This window comes from Macaca nemestrina, chromosome 3, assembly GCF_043159975.1.
Source record: "Macaca nemestrina isolate mMacNem1 chromosome 3, mMacNem.hap1, whole genome shotgun sequence".
In the NCBI taxonomy this organism is placed as follows: Eukaryota; Metazoa; Chordata; class Mammalia; order Primates; family Cercopithecidae; genus Macaca; species Macaca nemestrina.
The window spans coordinates 143054894-143067225 of NC_092127.1; the positions used below are offsets into that span (position 1 = coordinate 143054894).

Sequence of the window (12332 nt, forward strand, 5' to 3'; positions counted from 1 at the left end):
AGTACTGTGTTAAGCTGTCTAGGTGATTGTCATATCTCGTCTACTGTGTGCTTAGTACCTCTGAAAAGGACGCAGCCTACACGTAATAGCAGCTATTAATGTGGATATATGGTTCAATGCGGACTATGGTTGTCATCTTTTTATCTTCCATCCAGAGAGTACTGCCTTCTTGGAAGTAAAGGAGGCAATAAACTGAATGCTAAGGTAGAGAACTTTAAAAATCGTGTATACACAAATGTATGTGTATATTTTATATACTAAATCTAAAGTATTTCATTAATATCAATAGTAAACATTATAAATGAATGTTATAAATGAGGAATTTATAGTATATTCCTATTAAGTCTCAATTATAATTAAAATTAATGTGTGTAATGCATGTAAATTATTAGTGTATATTTTTAGGTAAGTAGACTAAGGACAGGAACAAAATTCAAAGTCCGTTTGAGAACTTACTATGTTCCAAGCACTGTGATACATTTTTCTATGTGCATTTTCTCATTTAACTCTCTAAAACACCTGATAAGCTAGGTACATCTATTATTCCCAGTTTATAAATAAGAGAACAGGCTTAGGAGAGATTTTGTAATTTTCCCAGTATGATATAGCCACAGAAGGGCAGATATAAGATTAAAATCTACATCATCCTGGTGAATAGCTAAGGCTCTGGGATCAGTTCTAGATTGATTTTCCTTCCTCTTTATTAATATGGTTGCTTCAGTGCTTCATTGAGATTAAAATCAACAGGATTTAAATACCATTTATAGGGGCATGTTCAGATAAGTCACTTGTAAATAAACATTCTTGTGGTTTGCTTTATTATGAATTAATGATAACTTAGGCTATCAACTCTGCCAGATTTTAATATACATTTGATAACTGTTTTTATAACAGTTAAACTTGACTTGAAAAAAATGTAGGAGTAGATAATTGCTAAAAATATGAAATACAACCTGCCAGGCTAGGAGACTAATTGCTTCAAGCTTCCTTGTGAGTACATACATTTCCTTCATAGAAGCACGTAATGTAAAATATCTAAGAACAGAGCTGAAGCTGTATTACAGATTAATCTTCTCCTTCTGGTGAAAGAGTTTAACAGTACTCTAAGTGTAGCGTCTTTGTCTCTTTTTGTCTCTCAGTCTCTTTCTTTGTCAGTGTTTCTGTCTCCTGATATATTAAACCACTTAAAAGAGACAATATTTTTGTGGAAAAACTTCATGGTCATACTCGTTGTAACATGTCCTGAGTTCTGGAGGTCACAGACTGGGATCAAGAGGTTGTCCCTAAACTCAGTCTCCTCGGTGGTAAAACACCAACCTGTCAGCTGAACTATTGAATGAGTGCCTCAGAAACATAATTCTAACGAATGCAACCATATGTGGATGATACATGGATTTTGGACAGAAACAGAGAGACATGCTAAAAGCTTCATAGTGTTCCCAGAACACTATAATTCTTGACTAATTTTTATTAGTTTGGTATCAGCTTTGTGCCAAATGCAGGCAGTTTTTATTTTTTAACCCAATCTGTAGCAAAGTGATTGCAGAAGCAGATTTCTATGTAGAAGGGAAAAAGTAGCCATACATGGTAAGTATTTACGTTTTATGATGTGGGGGATACCTACATTAAGAATTTAAGTTGTCTTTTGCAGACAGATGTTCTGTTGTATTATTTATATTGCTACAAACTTATTGCCACTGACTCTCAGTGATGAGACTAACGGTTTTCTATACTTTTGCTATGTAAAATCATGTTATAGAGAAACTTGTCTCATTTTATGGAATCAAAGATGACTGGTCCTGTGATTGGTTAGGTAATATAATCTTCTCAGAATAAATAGTAATAACATCTTTATTTTAGCAGGAAAGTAAGAGCTTTACTATGTAGAAGTATAGTAGTCAAAGGAAACAATTGTCCAAAGAATTTATATTAAAGAAGAGAAAACAAAAAGAAGAAAAAAGAGAATGTTTTCTTAGAGATAATCATATACCTCATGCACTTTATAACAACATTTCAGACAATGATGGATCACATATACAATGGTGGCCCCATAAGATTATAATACCACATTTTTACTAAATTTTTAAATATTTAGATATGTTTAGATACAAAAATACTTACCATTGTGTTACAATTGCCTACAGTATTCAGTAGAGTAACATGTACAGGTTTGTGGCCCAGGAGCAATAAGCTATACCATAGAGTCTAGGTGTGTAGGAGGCTGGACCATCCAGGTTTGTGGAAGTGCACTCTGTGATGTTTGCTCAATGATAAAACCACCTAACAATGCATTTCTCAAAATCTATCCTTGTCGGTAAGCAACATATGACGGTATTAGTGAAAACTAGATTTTCACCAGATGACAAATCCAGATAGCTAAATTCTTATATCTGAATATAGTACCTGCAACTGCTTCATTTAAGGCCAAAACATTTTGAATAATTATTTTAAAAAGGGATTATTAAGGAATAAAACTATCTCTATTTCAGATGACATAGTTTTTTATATATATGTATAAAATTCTAAATAATCCACTAAAAATCTATGACTAACAGTCTCAACTAGATCATGACATACGAATCAATATTTAAAAATCAATTACATTTTCGCACTTGCAATAAACAGTCCAAAAGTGAAATAGAGTAAACAATTTCATTTACAATAACCTCAAAAGAAATAAAATTCTTAGGAATAAATTTGACAAAAGAAGTGTGATACTTAAACTCTGAAAACTACAAAACATTATTGAAAGAAATTAAAAATCTAAGTACACAGAAATATATCCTGTATTCATGGATAGGAAGACTTAATATTGCTAAGACGGCATTATTCCCCAAACTGATTTATAGATTCAACACAACCCCCATGGTAATCCCAACTGGCTTCTTTGTAGATCCTACAGTGCATACGGAAACTCAAAGGACCTAAAATAGCCAAAGTAATTTTAAAAAAGAAGAACAAAGTGGGAGGAGTTGCACTTCCCAATTTCAAAATTTTACTATGAAGCAATAGTAATCAAGACAATATTGGCATTAAGAATATGCTATATATCCATGGAATAGCATCGAGAGTCCAGAAGGAAACCCATATGTCTGTGGTCAATTGATTTTCACTGAGGGTGCTAAGACCATTCAATGAGGAGAGAAGAATTTGTTCAATAAACGGTGCTGAGACAACTGGAAAGTCACAGGAAAAAGAATAAATTTGGACTACTACCTCATCCTCCATATGAAAATCAACTTGAAGTGCGTCAATTAAATATGAATGCTGAAAGTATAAAACTCTTAGAAGAAAACATAAGGATAAATTTTCATGACCTTGGATTTGGCAATGGTTTTCTAGATACATTACCAAAAGAATGAACATCAAAAGAAAAAATACATTAGTTAGACTATCAAAATTAAAACCCTTTGTGCTTCAAAGGATATTATCAAAAAAGTGAAAGGACAACCCTCAGAATGACAGAAATTATTTGCAAAACATATCTGATAGGGAGATCATGTCAAGAATATGGAAATAACTTGTACAATTCAATAATAAAAAGACAAATAACCCAGTTGAAAAATGGTTAAAGAATATGAAGGGACATTTTGTCAACAAAGATACACAAATGGCCAAAAGGCACATGAAGAGATGTTCAATATTTTTAGTCATCAGGAAAATCTAAATCAAAACCACAATGAGATGCCACTTCACATTCACTTGGTTGGTTATAATCAAAAGTCAGAGAATAACAAGTGTTAACAAGATGTGAAAATTTTGGAACCCTTCTAAACTGCTGGTAGGAATATAAAATAGTGCAGCTAGTTTGGAAAGCAGCATGGTGGTTCCTCAAAAATTTATACATGGAGCTATCATTTGACCCATCAATTATACTCCTAGGTATACACCCAAGAAAAATGAAAACATATATCCATGCAAAAATGTGTACATCAATATTTATAATAGCATTATTCATAATAGCCAAGAGATGGAATCAGCCCAAATGATTATCAACTGATGAATGGATAAACAAAATGTGGTATATCTATATAATGGGACATTTTCAACCAGTAATAGGTATGAAGTACTGATACATGCTACAAGTTGGATAAAATATTATATTAAGAGAAAGAATTCAGTCCAAAAAAAAAACATGTTACATGATTCTATTTATATAAAATGTTCAGAATAGGCAAATCTGTAGAGATGGAATGTAAATTTGTGGTTGCCTGGGGCTGGGGGTGGGAATTTGGGTGTTTTGTGAGATGATAACTGGAGTACAGGGTTTCTTTGGGGGATGCTAAAATGTTCTAAAACTGATTATGTTAATTGAGTGCACAACTCTGTGAATATACTAAAAACTATTGAATTACAGAGTGTAAATTTGTGAATTGTGTGTAATGCGAGCTATATTTCAATGAAGCTTTTGCCAAAACAGTATTACCTCTGAGGCAACAGTTACGCAATTTTGGTATTAAGTATTCAGCCCTCTCCACATGGGTTTTTCAGTTGTATGCGTGCAAAACAACCTTAAATTTTAGGCTTTTTTTTTTTTTTTTTGAAAAGGACTTTATTTGGTCTGGATAAGCAAATGTCCAATGCACTTTCAAAATACATTCATTTAAACTTGGTTTGTGACGTATCAGCATTGTGAAGTTAATGGTTGAAAAGGTCAAGAGATGTGAAATAGGAGAACAAATTCTTTAGACATTTTTCTTTTTAAAACAGGTGCACCCTATCCTGAGAAACAGTTGGTGTAACCCTTATATCCATTTTTGTTGTTGTTGACATCTCAGCAGAAAATACTATTTTCAGAAAGTATTGTTTTGCCAATGAGTTATACACTTACAACCTATCGTTCTTACCCAGCTATGAAAATTATCTTAGGGCCGTGCACCAGAATCCTGAATTGCTGGTGTAAGAGCCGATTCTGTTTGCTTCTTGTCTCTCTTTTGCCTGTGCACCTTTCTACTTAATAAATCTGAAAAATGTATTAGTCACAGCGGTTTTGGATTCTGCTTTCCTAAAGCTCTGTTCTAAGTGAGCTGTTGCACTTCTAAATGAAAATTTCCCTGTTCTTTGCCATCTTTCACCCTGTGCTTTTTCAGACCTAAAATGTCCAAGTATCAAGCAGGTGAAATTACATTTGGAACATAGGTTTGGTAGGAAATGACTCCATGCTTTCAGCAGATCTGTAGTTTCATTTTTTTTTAAAAAAAAAAAAACAAGGGACTGTTAATAAAAGATTCATTGAATCCAGTCCTTTGTCTCAAGTAACTACTATGTTTAGATAAAATACTTAATGCTGTAAAATAAAAGCAGTGTAGGCTATTTGCTGAGATACCTGGATGGTTATAGTAGACTATATTTTTGTTTAATTATTTAGAGGAGAGGGGTTTTAGGTACACTTGGATATACTTGAATATCTTTGTATGTGTGTGTAGCAGGGGTGGGGAAGGGCATTTGGACTGAAGTGGCTAAAACACTTCTTCTGATCCCATTTGGCAGAAGGTAAAAACGACTTTCTGTTTGCAAGGATCTTGTGCCTATGGAGCATCAGGCAAGGACATTCTGTTATGCTTCTTAAAAGAACTGGCACTACAGATCCCTTAACTAGAAGTACACAGTCATATGTTTGTGATTGGCAGTATATTCTTTTTTGCCTTTATTTTTGTTTTCCCTCCTCTCTTCATGTATTGGATTGTGGACCTGCATGACTCGGATTTTGTCTTACTGAATATGGCTGGAGAAAATGTTAGAATGAGTACTGAAAAAACAACTTAACTAGAAATTAGGAGTCCTCCTGGCTTCCATCATTGGTTTTGCCACACTCTCTGTCCTTAGATAAAATTCCCTTCACTCAACTGATATTTTAAAACACATACCATGTGCAGGGTACTGTCTATATGTCTAGCCTCATTGAATCTCAGTTTTCTCACCTGTAAAATAAAACATGAAATTTAAGCTGTAAACCTGATTGATTATTCTGCCACGATCCAGAGAGCAGAGGTTAACACATTGGACTGTTAGAGTACCTTCCCCCCGCATCAGAATTTTTACTCATATCTGCAAATTCCATAGTACAATTACTCACTGAGATGCCCCCTATATCCTTAAGTGGCACTAATAAATTCTAGTAAATGTGCTAAACTAAATTGAAAGTCATTTTAAATGAAAATTGTATTTGTATATACAGCCTTATAGCAAGGTCACCAGTTGAGCTGTGAAACTGAGCAGCTTATGATAGAGTGTCACAATTCTGAAATGGCTGGAAATTTCTTACAATCTGACTATAAGGGATGTAAGATATTTTCCTATTCTTGAAAGACTGCTAGATTTTATTCCATTAGCTCTTCTATTTTTCAAGGAAAAAAAATGACCAAATGCACCTAGAAAATAATGTGGTTGTAGCCTAGTAGTTGTTGGCTAAAGTTCTTAGTTTTGGAGACAAACAGAACATGGGCCATGAGCCATTTTAGAAACTGTCCTTTGGCCCTGGTTGTGGATGCTTCAGCCCTGCTCAGGGTCAATATGCTTCCTCACAGTGGGAGATGGAGAGAAGTAGTCCTGCCTGCCCCTCCCCCACAACTGTTTTTTTGAGACGGATCTCACTCTGTCATTCAGGCTAGAGTGCAGAGGCATAATCACCATTCTCTACAGCCTCAACCGTCCAGACTCAAGTGATCCTCCCACCTCAGCCTCCCAAGAAGCTGAGATTACAGTGTGTGCCACTACTCCTGGCTAATTTTAAAAATTTTCTTTAGAGTGGAGATTGTAGGGGTAGTCTCACTATGTTGCCCAGGCTGGTCTTGAACTCCTGGGCTCAACCAGTCCTCCAGTCTCAGCCTCCCAAAGTGCTGCATTACAAGCGTGAGCCACCATACATGGCCATCCTTCTATTCTTCTCATTTCTCCCTACCCCAAATCAACATGGATAGGTCTTCATTTGTTCTAAGAAGTGCTGTGCTGTTGTAAGTAGCTTAATTAATCAAACGTATCTTTGATGATCCATTTATTAATTCATGTGTTCTTTCTTCTAGACAGCAAAGGACTGAATTGTGTTAAAACCCACCCTTGCTCTGAAGGCACTTATGAAAAAAACCTCCACAGTGAAACAAAAATTCAGGGGAGATGCGGTGTGAGGTCCGCTCCTGGCCGTGGTGGGTGCTCTTTGGCTTCTGTTCTCTGCTGGGCCTGTGGCCACATGTCCCCCCACCCACCACCGCCACTGCCCCATGCCCATGAAGGGCTGCTCCCCCATTGCCGCACCCTGCAGTTCCTGAGCCAGGGGGAGGTGGTGTTCAAAGACTTGGCGAAGGTCATGATGGTGAATTACAAAACACATGGGGAGCTGGGTGAGGGCACCAGGAAATCCGTGTTTTCAACATATCTCAGATTCAATACAAAATCCCATGAATGCAGATCATGATGTTTAAGGACAGGATGTCATCACCCTTTCTGTCTCCACATCCACCAATACTTACATTCTGGGGAGCAAGTCCTGTTGGATGTGGAGACCAAGAACAATAAGGAGGTTATCGAGTACATCAAAAAATCTTGGGAAAGAATGAGGAAACCCCCAAGAAAGAAGAGAAGGAGAAAAGCAGCTGTCTCATCCAGCCCACTTTGGCCCTGGAAAGTACTGCCTGCAGGATTGTATCTGCAAAGTGGAAGGACAGATGCCCTGCCTAGGCCTGATACCCAAGGAGATGATGGGGAAGTGCAGAGCCACTGTGAAAGTCAGTGCCCAAGACTAACACCCAAGGCCACTGTGCGCTGGGGCGATTGTGACTGACCAATAGGGAGATTGGTATGGGGTTACCTTGGCCCCAGGCAAGCCCTTGGTTCTGTCCTTGAAAACTCTGGAAATCCTTTTGCAATAAAAGGTTCCCATTTACACACCTGTGTAAAAGGGCATGGGGAGAGGAACATCGGCAGCCGGATATCCCAGCTCCTTGAGTAAATAAAAGGCTTTCTAATCACTGCAACAAAACAGCAACGACAGCAACAACAACCACCACAGCAATTCACAACATCCCAGGTTTTAGGCAACAGAATCATCTGGTGGGACTCAGTCTTGATACTTTCCCATATGTGTCTGCTTGGATTTTTCTCATTTTGGTTACAGTTGCCATCACTTTTATTACCATCCCACTGTTCTTGTACAATCTCTTGCCCTTAGTGAGAAGGCCAACTTCTTTTTTTTTTTTTTTTTTTTTGAGGCGGAGTCTTCACTTTGTCGCCCAGGCTGGAGTGCAGTGGCACCATCTCGGCTCACTGCAAGCTCTGCCTCCCGGGTTCGCGCCAACAAAAGGCCAACTTCTTAAAATACTTTTTTTTTCTCTTAAATACTAAAGTAGAGTCAAGGGGATATAAACAGATTACAAGAAACACAAAAATCCTGCTTACCAAGCACTGTTCTGCTATCACTATTGTTGAAATCTTAAGAAACTTTGAGCTTTCAGTGATCATGTAAAAATAAACAATCATTTCAGCAGGAAAAGGTAGGAATAGGGGCTGAAAGTATTCAGATTCAAAATAACAAAGTTATTTTAAGAAGCAACACTAATGATCTTTGGCTGGAATTTCAGGTAGACTGCCAGGGGAGTTTTGGCTGGCAGGCCTGATGCCCTTCAAATCACACCACATTACAGCCTTCACCTGTGGGTGAAGTTGATCCTGCAGAGCACCACTGGCAGACAGAAGAGAAGCAGTGAATGGATCTTGCTGTCTGTCTGGGGAGACTCAGGCAGGAGTGCCACCCACAGGAGGTTGAGCTAAATGCATTACTTAGAGAAAGGTAAAGCAATATACACAGATGAAAAATACATCCTCAAGCCAGAAGCAACAGTCAACAACACAGCTAAGAAAGTAGGGTAGAATATGGGGCAGGATAGGAGGAATGACAAACTTCACCAGTGACACAAATGTCAGAATCTGGTTGGAATGAAGTATATAGATCAGGTGAATTGCTTCTAGACCAAACTCCGGAACAGTGATTGGAAGCTGGCAGTTCTCTGATGTCTTGGGTCTAGACCTCATGGATTGAAGAGAGCAACATGACTTAGAAGAAAAAGCAGAAAACGTGGTCTTTGTTTAATGTGGTTCATTTCTCCCAGTTAACTTCACTGTTTATGACTTGTAGAAAACTGTAATGTATCATCACTGTTCTTCAATAGAGAAAGTAAGACAAACAAATACATGGAAGAATTAGAATTGAAACTTGATTTTCTAAAACCTAGATCAGCCCTTGGGTATTTGTTGAATGTTGGTTTTTCAAAAAGATTGTCTTACTTTTTTCTTGATCAAATCAAAGGATTTAGTACATTTTTATTTGTTAGTGTCCACATACCTACACAAAAAGTACATTAGCCTTAAAAAACTACTGATTAGAATTGATTAACATATGGAGGAACAAATTAGTTATGTAATCATGTATATTATAATGGTCAATAAATTATATAAACCTATAATAGTATGCAAATATTTTATAAACATAAAATTATTCTCCACTCTTGAATAATTATGCAGGTCAATCTTCCAGAAATCAGTGGGAGTTTTACTTTTATTTCTAATTACTTCTATTTTTAGCCTGTTTTAAAAGAGCAACTAGATTTCCCTCTGTGTATCAATAATTAAATACACAAGTTTTAGGTTAATTAGGATGATTGCCAATAGTCACATTGTTTCTGATAGCTTCCATTGTAATAGTGCTTCATGGTGATTACTGGTTCTTTAATTTGTGTAAGAAACAATACTCCTTTTTGTAAATTTTACTTTAAGTTCTGGGATACATGTGTAGAACGTGCAGGTTTGTTACATAGGTATATATGTGCCATGCTGGTTTGCTGCACCTATCAACCCGTCATCTAGGTTTTAAGCCCCGCATGCATTAGGCCTTTGTCCTAATGCTCTGCCTCCCCTTGCTCCCAATCCCGCGACAGGCCGCGGTGTGTGATGTTCCCTTCCCTGTGTCCACGTGAAGAAACAATATTTGTGAACTACATTAAAAACTCAGGAATCAGTTTTATGCTACATGTGTGCTTTTCCTGGAATACGTAATCTACTGGGAAACATTATGAAAGAACATGGGAGTACAACTGTTTTGCTTTTCAGGGCAGTTATTATCAAAGGCTCTAAAAGTACTCTGCAATTAATTTTTATTGTCAGCCCTTTACAAAAATCCTCAAAGTCCAATAATTGGCTCATAAAACTAAATAGTAAAAGGAAAGGGGAAAATTAAGTATGGTACATTATACATGATATCATAAGTGGAAACCTAATCTATCACTATTAATGCATTTAGTTATTGATAAGCATGCATCTGGAGTCACATTTTAAACCTTTGGTCCTAATGTTGTCACAGACTCACTGGCAGCCATTGCAGTGGTGTTGCTGCCATTGTCTCCTCTGTCTCAATATTCTATCATGGAAATCAGGGATACTAACACTGATAAACTCTGAAAGAAAACCATTTACAAAGAAATTTGAAATTATGAGAATAATCAACAATCTTTTTTAACAAATGGCAGTTATATTTTGGAGTATTTACATGACAGTAGATGTTCTGAATGGATATGGAACAGGGGAAGTTTTAGGAGGGTGAGGCAAAAAAAGAATCAGAGGCTGGGAGTGGTGGCTCATGCCTGTAATCCCAGCACTTTGGGAGGCTGAGAGGGATGGATCACCTGAAGTCAAGAGTTTGAGACCAGCCTGGCCAACATGGCAAAACCCTGTCTCTACTAAAAATATAAAAATTAACTGGGCGTGGTGGCATGCGCCTGTAGTCCCAGCTACTCAGGAAGCTGAGGCAGGAGAATTGCTTGAACCCGGGAGGCGGAGGTTGCAGTGAGCCAAGATCATGGCACTGCACTCTAGCCTATGTGACAAACGAGACTCTGTCTCGAAACAAACAAGTAAACAATCAGAGAAATAAAAACATTAATGAAATCCTGGCAAAAAAGGCAACAACTGGGCACCCTTTAATATGGTCACACAGTACATATTTGTGTTATGTCTATTAAATAAGTTTACTTTTAAAGTACTTACTGTTGAAACACAGTAGGTAGCTGGAATTATCTACTCTTGGTTATTGAAATCAATATATTTGTCAACCACATCATTTGGGCAAGTGATAATAGTATCTATTTATAACAACTTTTCATTTTTATTAATAAATACATTCTGAGATATAGTTATATTTACTGTTCAGATTATTTGGCTAGCATTACCCTTAGTTGTGTCTGAACTTTCCTAAAATTAATACCCATCTTATCCGTTTTTGCATTTGAAAATTAAACTGCTGCTGGTAAATAAATTTATTTTCTACAATGACAACAGTTAATGTCCTTCTAAGTTAATATATGAAGGAGCTTTTCTATCTCAATAAGTAACATCTTTGGTTCCAAATTAGCCACTTTAATTCCACTGCCACATTGTTTCTTAGATGTCATACCATGTTTTTGGAAAATTTAATTTCACTTACTATGTGACTGGCTGGTCATCCGGGCATATATTCTGGAGAAAGACTTTTAAAACAAAGCCATTCTTAACAGCCAGAATGTAGAAAATAGTCTTATTTTCTAAGTATCTATAGACGAAGGAAAGAGTATCTTCTTGTCCTATGTTCTAGGGCCCTACACCTGAAACTGAGTCTTTACAAGAAGATAAAGTCAGCTGCGGCCCTACTAGCTGAACTGAGTGCAGATACAGATTGCTGTAATAACTGTCCAGAAGCTCCTACCCACAGGCTGAAATTTATCCAAGCAATTTTTATAAGATAGTCTTATTCAAAAATTATCTTCCTATTTATGACTAGTATTTCCATTCCCCATTTATTTCAATTAGCTGCATGTAAAGCAGTTCTTTTTGAAACTGTCAATATTAGATCCTGGAAGGTAATTAATTCCATCATCTAGTTGTCCATATCTTCCATCTGTAAGGTGTATATGTTGTGTTCTTGCATGTCTGAATGATGGCTTTGAACAGTATCCTTGCATTTATTTTTGCATCTCTATGGGATTGCGGTGTGTGTGTGCATTGCGCGTGTGTGTGTCTGTGTCCTGTAATACAGCAACCTGTGGTCTGTTCGTGTCAAATCCTTGAAAAGTTTGGAAAAAGAAAATGAAGAATACAGGTGGAAAAAAAGTGTAATAGGTAAGAGCTGGGAAGTGTATACATATTCAGTATATCTCAGCTATGAATTCACAGATTACTTGGGACTTTATGTTCATTATGCCAGTGTGCTGCATTCTGAGGAGATGGGACATAGTTGCTATAGTGGTGTGATGCTGGGAGAGTGCTTGGGAGCAGAAATGGTGATAATAAGCCATTCATCAAGATTTTTATAC

At 36.9% G+C, this 12332-nt stretch overlaps 1 long non-coding RNA gene and 1 pseudogene across 2 annotated transcripts in view; one reads left to right on the forward strand and one right to left on the reverse strand.

The window, feature by feature from the left end:
- The window catches only part of LOC105463316 (uncharacterized), a 71627-nt gene that overhangs the window by 50260 nt on the left and 9035 nt on the right, over positions 1-12332 (reverse strand). The gene's annotated exons all lie outside the window — the stretch shown is intronic.
- LOC105463315 (small ribosomal subunit protein mS25 pseudogene) lies at positions 7218-7739 on the forward strand (annotated as a pseudogene).